Source organism: Lathyrus oleraceus, chromosome 4, assembly GCF_024323335.1.
Source record: "Lathyrus oleraceus cultivar Zhongwan6 chromosome 4, CAAS_Psat_ZW6_1.0, whole genome shotgun sequence".
Lineage (NCBI taxonomy): Eukaryota > Viridiplantae > Streptophyta > Magnoliopsida > Fabales > Fabaceae > Lathyrus > Lathyrus oleraceus.
In genome coordinates, this window is record NC_066582.1 from 273,653,248 (window position 1) to 273,665,415 (window position 12,168).

Genomic DNA, 12,168 nt, shown 5'->3' on the forward strand with positions numbered 1-12,168 from the left:
CTTTTCTTTCAATGTTTGCTTTTTCCCTGACTTTTGACGTTCCGCCACACTTCCACATCGAAGTACCTCTTCACCTGTCAGCTTTTTACACTCTCACCAAATCTCTCTGGGTTAAAGTGTTTGTACTCAATAATCAAAGCATGCAAAGTCAACTCATAAGTTTGAATAACATTTATTTTCATCTCAAACACACACCACACACACTTTTTGAGGGCTTTTACGGTTGTAATGGGGATTAGGGACAAGGTGGGATAAACAAACAAAAGGGAAAAACGAGTGGTTTTTGGCTCATAGTCCGTGTTGTCACTCTCTCCACTGTGTTCTTTGCATTGTTCACAATAAAGAGTTATGGACACCATTCTATTAGGATTCTTTAGTTTTTAGTCAAGTATTTCTTTGAGCTTGCTTTTCAAAATTTTCAAACTAAATCCACCTCTAGGTATGTTCTTTATTCTACTTCTCATTTTCTTCTTCTTTCTTTTTCGAAGCTTTTCAACTTTTTTTTATTTCGATTGCACTTACCTAGTTCTTACAGGTGTCCCAACCCCAAACTTAGAATTTTTTCACAGATAAAAAATCCACAACACTTATCTGAGCAAGGTGAGGGAGTGCTTGGGCTCATGGTTAATTTATGTGGTTAATAAACAAACAAAAGGGTTACAAAGCTCGAGAAGGGTGAACGAAGGATAACATCAAATGGTTGGCTGGAAAGGCTCGGGGTTAAAAACAAACAAGTACCTCAGTGTGTATACGTGTGCATTGAAATTCCAACAGCTAATTACGCAAACTAAGAGTGACCGAGACATACCTTAAGAAGTCTCATGATGATAAAGTGTTTGGCTTTTTATGATCCTCACCTTGTTTGGTATAGCTTATAGGTTCCAAGATACCTCTATATTGATGTAGCTTCATCTTCGTGTCGGGTGCAAAGTATTCCCGTACCAGTCCAGTGTCGGAAAGTCATGTCAGATCATCCACTTCAGTAGTACCAACTTTCGGGGGTTTCCTGGAAAGTGTGTGTGGTGTGTGTTTGAGATGAAAATAGATCTTCCACATAAGGAGCAACATGGACCACGGGAGATGGTAGAGACATAACAGGTTGAGCCATGGGAATTTCAACAACTGGTTAATACCCTTCTGGCACAAAGTGAGAATGCATATCCCAAGGGAAACCATGAGGAATTTGGTGTTATAGAGCACTGATCGGAGCCACAAGAATGGGTGTAAAGATGATTTCAGAAATCACAATCCTCTAAAGTGGGGTCTGAGGAGGAAGAGGAGGAAGAGGCTGATTTTGAGAAGCCTCCAGAGTTTCCATCATAGTAGTGAGTCTTTCAAATCTTTCCCTCAAAGTATTCACTTCTTCACGGAGTACACGATTCTCTTGCTCTAGACGATACTTCTTCTACTGTTGATTAGCACGATTGTTGTACTGGTGAGACAGCTTATCTGAATCGAGACCAAGAAAAGGAAGCAATAAGGCACTTGGCAAACTTACACAAGGCAAGACCAAGATGTGACATGATGCATGATATGCAAATTCAAAATCCAAAGTTTTTGAGGAACTTCAAGATATAAAGCAAATTGCAAACATCATAAAGGAAATAACACATTTTTGAAATATTGAAAAATATCATTTTATTAATAATGGAAAGGATTACAATTTGAAATACTATATCAAAAATCCTAAAGCATAAGAGAAAAGAAACTAGGTTTATGGAATCATATCAATGAGGACCCAACTCCAAGATGATAGTTCTTGCGAAGTCTTTTGATATCTCTTTCATAATTGCTCTTCATGGCATCCTTCTCCATCACGAGCTGATCTAAAATGCCTTTCCAAACTCCGGAAATAGGAAGATGAGTAGATGATGAAATGTTAGAGGAAAATAAATCCTATTGGTTCCTTGACCTCTTCATACACATTGCTCAAGCAATTCTAGCTAGTCATCCTTTTCCTTTAGCTGCTTCTGCAATTCTATCTTCTCAAGCTTTAAAGTGTGAAACTTGTCTTCCCAAGTATCATTTTCTTGCTTCATCCTATCCAAAGATTCTTGCAGCTCCTCTATGCCTTGAATATGAATAGTGGGTGATTTGACCACTACTAAAGACATATGTCTTTCATAAGCGTATGGCATCTTGAAATCTTTTGCTCTCTTTTTCACCCAACTAGTATAAGGCTCCAAAGTTACACAATTCTTAGATCCAAGCTCACTTTTTCCTTCCTATGAATGTTATGCCAAGCATGCACCATCCGAGTCTTCAATACTTGAGTATCTTTCCCTTCTTGGAAAAATAAACCTTCTAATAAAATGTTATTAGGTTTGTCCCTCATAGAAAACCCAAGTTAACGTCTTGTTAAAGCCGTATTGTAGTTGATTCCTCCTTGTGTACCAATAAGAGGCACATTAGAGAACTCCCCACAACTATCAATAATCTCAACATTATCGTAAATAGACGAATACCAAGTGATGTCATCATTGGTGAGAGACATCAGTCTTTGACACCACCTTAAAAAACCCTTGTTTCCTTTGAAGATAGGAGATTGCGGCAAGTGCAAAATAAGGTGCACAAGAGACAATAGTTTTGTTTCCCTTGGAAACCCTATGATGAATGGAGAAATAGGTGTCACCGACCAAAGTTGGAACAGGATTCCAAACCAAAAAGATCCTAATAGCATTAACATCAACAAAATTGTCAATGTTAGAAAACAAAATCAAACCATAGATGACTAAGGAAAGAATAGTTTCAAAGGCCACCATGCTACCAGCATTAGCAAAAGAAAAAGCTTTCTCCATCAAAAACTTTGAAGTTAACCCCCTAATACCTCCTTTGACAGTGAGATTAGCATCAATGTCATATTTTTCAGATGAATAGCTCCAGCAATAACTTGAGATTCCATAATCCCTTCCAAACCACTAAAAGGAATCTGATCAGAAACTAGTATACCAAAAAGATAAGCTTATTCCTCCATTGTAGGTAACCTTTGATAATCAGAGAAAGTGAAGCACCGGTAGACGGGTTCGTAGAATTGAACCAGAGTACAAAGAAGATAGAACATACAAAAGTCTTCCAAAACGGTCTCTGAAACCCTTGGGATCATCCATAAAAGATGATAACTTTCTTAATTCCTTAAGACCAGGACATCTGAAATTGTATTTCCAAGTATTCCATCTTTTAATATCCATAGTCAAAATATATGCGATGTTTGCAAAGAGAATCTCTAATTTCCTTTAAAACTAAGAAAAAAATGCTCATAAATGCAATGAGTGTATGATGCAACAACCACAAACAAGATCACACAAGGCATACAAGCAAGGTCCAAAGGTTCGGAGTCACGAGCATGGAGCCAAGGGTAAGAACCAAACCACATGGTATGTACTAAGGGTATAATAACCTGTAGAACAAGATTCTAAAAAGTTTCCAGAGTCATAATTTCATCTTTTAGATATTATGGGCTTAAACGACTACTCACCAACAAATAATATTCTCAAGAGATACTCGTCTAAGTGTAGTATCGCGTAACAACTAATTCAAGTCTAAACTTGAATAGCCACCACACTACATCCTAAAAGGGCAAGATGTATTAAGGGTTCTAAGGTCCTCATCTTCTCGGGCTCCTAGGTCGAAAAAATTAATGCTAACTACAACTACTCGCATGACATCAGTAATCCCAAAGGGGCCTCCACTGAGCGAGGGATCCCAAGTCAGCTCATTAAGGATTAACTCCATGTAAGCCAAACAAGACTATACCACCCACCTATTATAAGATCACTCAAGTCCGGGTATAGGACTTATCTCACCACACAGAGATTAAGTTATTTATTAACTTAACTCATAAATCAAGAGTCAACCTCATACTTTTATTATTTCCAAAGGAAAGGGAAAAAGAACGAACAAAACCCAAAGAAGTTTTTAAACCAAAACTAATAAAAAAGAGATAAGGGTTTGGGTGTTAGTTATGAAAAGGGTAGGTATTAGCACCCCAAACATATATAGTACTCTATAAGAACCTCTTGGAAAATTTATGCATTTTGGCTTTAAAATGTTGTTGTTTGCAAATGATTGGGGAGATGAGAGAACAAATGTTTTTTTTATGATTTTTGTGTTTGCCAAGAATTTTGGAGTCTTATGCCTACGTACCAACAAAGTGAAATGGAGAATCAAAACCTCATAGTTCGTGATAAAAATAACAAAAGATGTTTGTTTTTATTAATTTTTAATGAAAAGACATTTTGTCATTTTAAGGAAAATACTCAACTAGTCACCCACAAGTATGAGAACTTTTCATCACCATAGTGAAGGGATCCAACTTGGATAAAGATCAACAAGTATGCCACTAGCTCTCTTGGGTGGAAAAAAATTATCATCAATATTGTGGGGATAAGAGAATTACATCTCAACTATGGAAATGACTCATGTCTAAGCTTTGAGAAAAGTTTTAAATAAAAAATGCACCAAGGGTACAAAAATGATTTAAATGAGTTATGCATTTTTTAGTCTTTTGAAATTGGTATGAATATGCTTAAGATATATTAGCATTTAATAACAAAAAGGTTTTGAAAATTACTTGACAAAAGTCAAGGTTTATTGAGAAAATGGTTCATGTTTTAAAACAAGATGGTTTGAAACACAAAGAGAAAAGATTTTGAAAATTAAATAAGGGGAGGAGAAGAAGATACTATCTTAGAGAATAAAGTAAAATCTAGGGAGGAAAGATCTAACAATGAGGTAGCAAGCTTTATGACATAAGTCAAGCAAGAACTCCCTCCTTTAGATTAAGCCTCAAGCAAGCCAAATAAGAAAAGAATAAATCATGTATTAGATGAAACCAGGATAACCAAGTCAAGTCTTCAAAAGAAGTCCAAAGTCAAGGTATCAGATGAATCCCAATGTCTCAAATCACCAACTCCCAAAGTAAGGGTCAATATCTTAGTCCTAAGTCTACAACTCCACAACAATGCTAAGGGTAGTAACCATACGTCCATGAATCAAGAGAACCATTTTTTAGGATTTTTCCTTTATTAATGTCTTTAAAAGAAAAAAATCCAAATGGACAAATATTAAAAGAGCATGAACATAAATAATATGGTATGAGATGCTAAAATAAAAGCATAAAGTAGATGACAAAAGGATAATGAGCATAAGATAAATGACATTAAAGTAAAGTTAGTACAAAATAATGTTAGTAATCATAAAAAGGAAAGGCAATTTTGTTATTTTTTGGAGAACACTCAACTATTCACCCACAAGCTAGAAAATATAGACCTTTATATCACTTATGAGAAGGGCTTCAACTTGGATAAAATCAACAAGTATGCCACTAGCTATCATAAATGTAAAGGAAGCCATATTTTCACACAATACCATGAGGATTAGGAGACTTACAATATCACTTATGAAAATGACTTACTTTCGGGACAAATTTAGCACTATGCTAAGCAATCGTAATTGGACTTATGTAAAAGTCACAATTATCTGAGGTCATTCAATAATAATATTTATGTTAATACATGCTAGAGAAATGATATGTAAATCATTCTCCTAAAGTTATGTCACACAACGAAGAAAAGAGGATTGATCAAGCACAACGGCTAGGAAGATTGTCCATTACTTCAATCCATACGTCATAGTACTTAGGATAAAGTTATGCATCAATCCAAAGTACCTTAAATGATCCATGATCAATTAAGAGGTAGATTTAGAATAATGAAAGTTCGTCAAGCACCAATCCATACATCATGAACAAGATGGACACAAATCATCCAATTGATCAAAAGATAAAAAAAAGATGAAGAAGAAGAGGACAAGAGAGATCTCACCCAAGTTGGATCAAATGTTTGATCAAGTCATCATCAAAATAAATCATCCATTTTGGTGGATCAGGATTTTCACCCCCATCAACAGTCAAGATCCATTGAGTTTGATGAGATCTATGATCAAAACAACCATGATCCAATGCCAACAGAACTCAACAAAGGTCAAACAAATATAAAATGCAAAAAAATAAATTAAAAGCATCAAAAACATTTTTAAAATGAATTTTAAAAGGGAAATAAAAGAGAAAACCCATAAAGATCTTCAAAACACCAAATAAATGGCCAAGAAAATTATGGAAGGTTGGAGATAAAATAAGAAGCATATAATAAATTTTTCAGAATTTTAAAATGCATAAAAGTATTTTTAAACCAATAAAAACAAAGGGTAAAAGATAAAATTCAAGAAAAATAGAAAATCAAGAAAATAAAATGTTGAAAAAGAAAAATGAGATGAAGAAAAATGAAAGAGAATTTTAGAAATTGTTTTGGTATTTTTTGGATGTAAAATGAATTTTCTATGAATCTTTAAAATAAACTGTGTAAGACCCCAATTTTGACCCTAAGATCCCTCATGCCATCTCATCATATGCATTGGCATTGGGATCACACATTGGCATTCTCCTTACCTTCATTCATTGGGTTTGCATTGGGAGAGGTCACCAAGCACTTTAGATTGTATTATACTTTGTTTTTCTTTATTTACTAACCAAAATACCAAAAATATGTCAATGTATAGTTTGTTGCTTTTGTAGGTAGTGTGTATGCTCACCTATGCGCTATCAAGCTCATATCTAGGGTTTAAGACCCTCAATGCAAGGAGCTCAATCAAGAAATGGTTCAGATTGGCTCTGATTATAATATATGGATCCCCATGATCTTCACATGTTATTTTGATCAAGAAATCATCAAGAGTTTGGAATTTGTTTGCCTTGGAAACCCTAATTCATATGGGTATCTTATGTGACTTCTTCAATACCTTTATTCAACAATTGATCAAATATTTCAAGAGATACTTCACATTATATCATCCTATACATATATGATCCTCCATGAGTCCCAAAACTAAAGAGAATGTCAAGCTATCAAGATGGTTCATGGTGGTTGACCAGAGAAAGTCAACTGGTCAAAATTGGGGTTCCCTAGACCCTATCTCCTACTTTTTTTGTCATATGAAAATGATTCCAAGAGAAACGTTACTCTAAATGACATTACAAACAACTTTTATGTTGAGTTCAAGAGCTAGTTATGCTTGGAAAGTCATTTTTTATGGTGAAAGATTATAGGTCATTTAGTCTGAACCCTAGTTTGGAGGTCAACTTCCCAAGACCCTAACTTACTCAATTTTTATGATATGAAAGCCATTCAAATTGCATGATCAAATTCAAGATGTATACTTCAACTTTTATGTTTGGAGGAATCGCAAATTCAACTTTCAAATGCATGTTCCAATAGGAAACATTATAGGTCATTTTGGACCATTACCATTGAACAAGTGATTTTCCTCAACTCCTAAAATGCATAACTCCTTCATGAAAAATACCAATAAGGTCCAATTTGTGACCAATTGAATAGGTTTGAAATAGATACAACTTTTATGAAGGAACTTTTCTCATTTGAAGTCCATAGAAAAAGTTATTCAAGGTGGAAGAAGTGAACATTTGACTTGGGACTTAGAAAATTTTCAAATATGTTTGATTTCCCAAACTTCCACCTCAAAATTCATCATGATCCAAACTTCAAATTAAATAGTGTTCAACATGAAAGTTGTTCCCTAGATCTCACCTTTCCAAAAATTCCAAAATCATCCCATTTGGCCAAAGTATGAGGGACTTGCGCATGTGTGTAAGTTAAAGCACCATTTGGATAATTTCAAGTTCCAATTTCACACACATTTGCATGAGCTTCTAACATGATTTTAGCATGAAGTACATTAAACTTTGGATCAAATTACATCATCTCATGGGCCTAATGCACGCCCATGCATCAATGCAAAAGAGAAATTCAAATTTTTGCTAAAATTAGAAGTGTGTATAAAGCACTTGGTAGCCTATAAATACATGACCCTGGTGATTAGAAAGATGATCCTTTTGCCCAAGCTTCAACCCCTTTCTTCCCCAAACACCATTGAAAGGATAATCTTGAAGATTTCTTGAGAAATCGAGTTTCAATTCTCATTCTGTTTTAGAATTGAAACTCCAAGAGTCCTAGCTTTTTAACCATCCAAATCATCGCCTGCAAGCTTCTAGAGTCAAGCCAAGCTAAATTGGAAGCAAGATCAAGCTAATTTGAAGCTCCTCGAAGGTGAGATTTCAGAAACTTTTCTTCTTCGATTCTTCCTCATTTCTCATCCATTTTGATTGATTGTTGGTTTACTGAAGTTCTACCAATGTAGGCAACAAGATTGAGTTGCTTTGAGGTCAAATTGAAGTAACTCAATTCATGCTCCTCAAAATTCAAATCCCTGTATCTTTTTATATACATGGAATTGGACAAAATTGAGGCCAAATTCGAGCTCTTGGGCATTTTTTCTTTAAATCCATGTCTTGCTTTTTCATTTTGGAGGTGGTGGGTGGTGGACGAGTCCGGTGAGGTCCACCAGAGAAGACATCCGGAGCCTTAGCTCTGGTGGTGTGGTGGCATGCTCATATCCACTAGATCTTCCCTCCATCTTCTAATCTCATGCGTTGCTTTAATTACCAAGCATATACCGTGTTGATTGCAGTGCATCATAGAACGCGCGTTTATCACCATCTGATCTGCCACCTCAACTAATGAGGGAGATCAAATGGCTCTTTTTTATTTTGAATTTCTGAATATTTCATTTAATCCATTATTTTTAATTAATTCATATTAATTTCATTATTAATCCAAAAAATATGGGACTTTCACCAAAAAAATTCAAATATTTTCCTTTTTCATTTTCTGAGTTAAAATTATTTTTTGGATTAATATTGATATTTTTCATGATTTAATTATTTTTGTGCATATTTTTAATTATTTAAAAATACTTCTGACTTTTCAAAAATTATGAATTTTTTTGTCTAAGGTCCTTTGACCTTCATTGACCTAGGATAAATCTCTTAGCCATTTATTTGGTGTTTTGAGGAGGTTTTAGGTTTTTTGATCAAACATAATTTAATTTAAATGCATTTTAATTTGATTTTTAATTGATTAATTGTGAATAAATTGTGTTGAGCCATTTTTATTGACTTGTGAAGTTTGACTATGTGTTTGGGCCTTGGTCAAAGTTGATTTGACTTTTGTTGGATTAAAATCATTGGATTGAGAGGATTGATAAATGTACATTTCAGCTCCCAAAATGAATGAATGATTTTAATTTGATAAAATTCCTCCCATGACCAATTTGTGTTTGTCTCATCTCCTCTCCCTCTTCATCTTCAATCCCATTCTCTCCCATCCTTTCCATTGGCCAATGACATCTCAATATCCTAAGGCTAATTGGTTCATCAATAACTTATGTTAGATGAACTAATACAAGTATGAATGAGATTAGGTCCATTCTTTGATCATTTTCTTTTTTAGTGTGGTATGTTTTAGGAGTACGGTTCATTATACCATATCTCTAACATGCATTAGCACCTAAACTTTTATTGCCCCGCCTTAGATAGTTGTGACTTCTACATAAGTCCAATTACGATTCCTTAACATGGCGTTAAATTTTGACCCAAAAGGCATAACATTCTAGTAAGTGGGATTGCAAGCCTCCCCCCTTTCATGGTATTATGGGGGATACTTGGCCTTTTTTCCTCCCTTTGGAAGATGTCTTGGTTCAATGATCCATGCTTGTGAATAGAGGGTTGAGTGTTCTCCAAAGAATGACTTAATCAATTGAAAAGCAAATTAATACTAACATCTAATCAACTAACATTTGACTAACTTTTATTCTTGCTAATTTTAATTTCAAATCCTTTACTTTATGTCATTTAAATTCAAGTCATTTACCATTTCATTTTCCATTTACATATCATTTAACTTGTTTATGTTTATGCCATTTTCACTTTGCTCATTTGAGCCATATATTGTGATTGTATATATTTGTTTGTGTATCTTGTTTGTGTTTGTGGTCTTAGGACCTTAAAATACCTAATAAACAACAAAAACCCTAAAAAAATGTTTGTGTGGACTGTTGGATTTGATCTGAGCTTTGAACTTCGAATTAGGAAACATTCCCTATGCAAAAGGACCTGGCCAATGCCAACATTTCTGAAACCAAGTATTGAGATCCATATGAGTTCATATGCTATATGGTCTTGATACGAATGTTATTTTGAATCTGTGAATGATGCCTTATTTTGAGTCATTCAATGAGTATGTCATCTGGTACATAGGAAGATTAAGAAGAAGACTATGAAGTTGCTAGCTTGTATGTGGCAATCTTTATTTGATTCCTTGCCCTTCACTTTGCTACTTGCTTAATGATTTTTGCTTGATTCCAAAGTCCAAAGGAAAAGTGGGTTTCTATATGACACTATCATACCCCAATTTTCCCCCTCATTCGGTAAATTGATACATTCGTCATAGTCATTGCATCTTTGCATATCATAACATGCATTTCATACCGCATAATGCCTAGAATGTCAGTCGAAATAAATTTTCGGATTTATAGACAATCCGGTTGAATCAATTATCAAATGCGTGCCAAAACAGCGGGCAAAAAATTTCAAAATCGAACTTGCAAACATCAGTTTTATTAATCTACGTTTCGCATAGTTTAACATGGTATGCTCGATTTATTTTTTCGGTCACATTTTGATCCGTTTGAGTGTTTTAATCGAGCATTTTCCATTTCAAAATTTGACAAAACACTGTATGTTTTCGAGAAGTTTTTTCGCGCTGATCATTTTGATGCATTCAATTTAATTTTTCTAACACTTTTGTTCCCGATTTTTATTCATTTTGAAACCTTTTATTTTTATTTCTTGGTTAAAATGTTCGAAATAAATAAATAAATTTTTTATGTTTTTGTTTTTAATTAATTTTAATTATTTGAATTAGTTTAATTTGATTTGATTTAATTTATTTGTAACTCATTTTTACACTAATGAACTCATTAAGGGCATTTTGGTATTGTTTAAATTATAGAAACCCTAACCTATGCATATATAATTGTTTTGCTGAAAGTTAAAAGGGGGAGCCAACCAATCGAACCAACCATCGTCGTCCATGAATCCTGGGTATCCTTTCTCTTATTTGAAATTGAAGTTACAAAAAAAATGGTGATATCTTCATTCAATAAACATCTTGACGTGTATCCATTTTCCATATATCCTTGTGTATCAAAACACAGTAACCATAGCCACCACTCACATGATCTCTTTCTCACATGACAAATCAAAAGTCATGAAAATCTAGTTTAGAAAAAATGAAAAAACTTTGAAAGAAGAAATTGATTTTGTTTTTCGTAACTTCAATTTCACCACACTCTTGTTATTCAACCGTACAGATCTATATCAAAACTCAAGATTTCTGCATCTACACTTTTCAAGTTCTTAAAATATGCCAATTTCCTTATTTCAAAGAAAAATTACAAATGAAGTAGATGTACCAGTTAATCCACAACAACAACTACACCCTCACCCACAAAATCTCCTTATTTTCTCAGCTGCCGGAACCGTTGCTAGCTTGTCGGTATCGTCGTTTTCGTTTTCGATGTGTGTGTTTCTTGAAGCATTAGATATTCTTTTTCTTTTTGTGAATATTCATATATATTATATACTCTTCTGTTTTTTTTCTATTTAATTTTTTTATACTACATATGCTCTCTCTTTTGTTAGTTTTATATATATTTTTGATTAGTTTTATAATATACTCTTGATTAACGTTTACAATAGACTCTAAATTTATATATACTGTTAGTTTCTTTTAGTTTCATAATATATAAATAATTGTTTTTAATTTTTGTATATATATATATATATATATATATATATATATATATATATATATATATATATATATATATATATATATATATATATATATATATATATATATATATATATATATATATATATATATATATATATATATATATATATATATATATATATATATATATATATATATATATATATATATATATATATGTTTTTCGATTCTAACATTAAATATGTATAATTTCTAATTAAATTTTCATACTGTTATTTTACTTTATTGTTTAATTAGATATTACTTTACTTTCTATTATATATATATATATATATATATATATATATATATATATATATATATATATATATATATATATATATATATATATATATATATATATATATATATATATATATATATATATATATATATATATATATATATATATAGTGTTAAT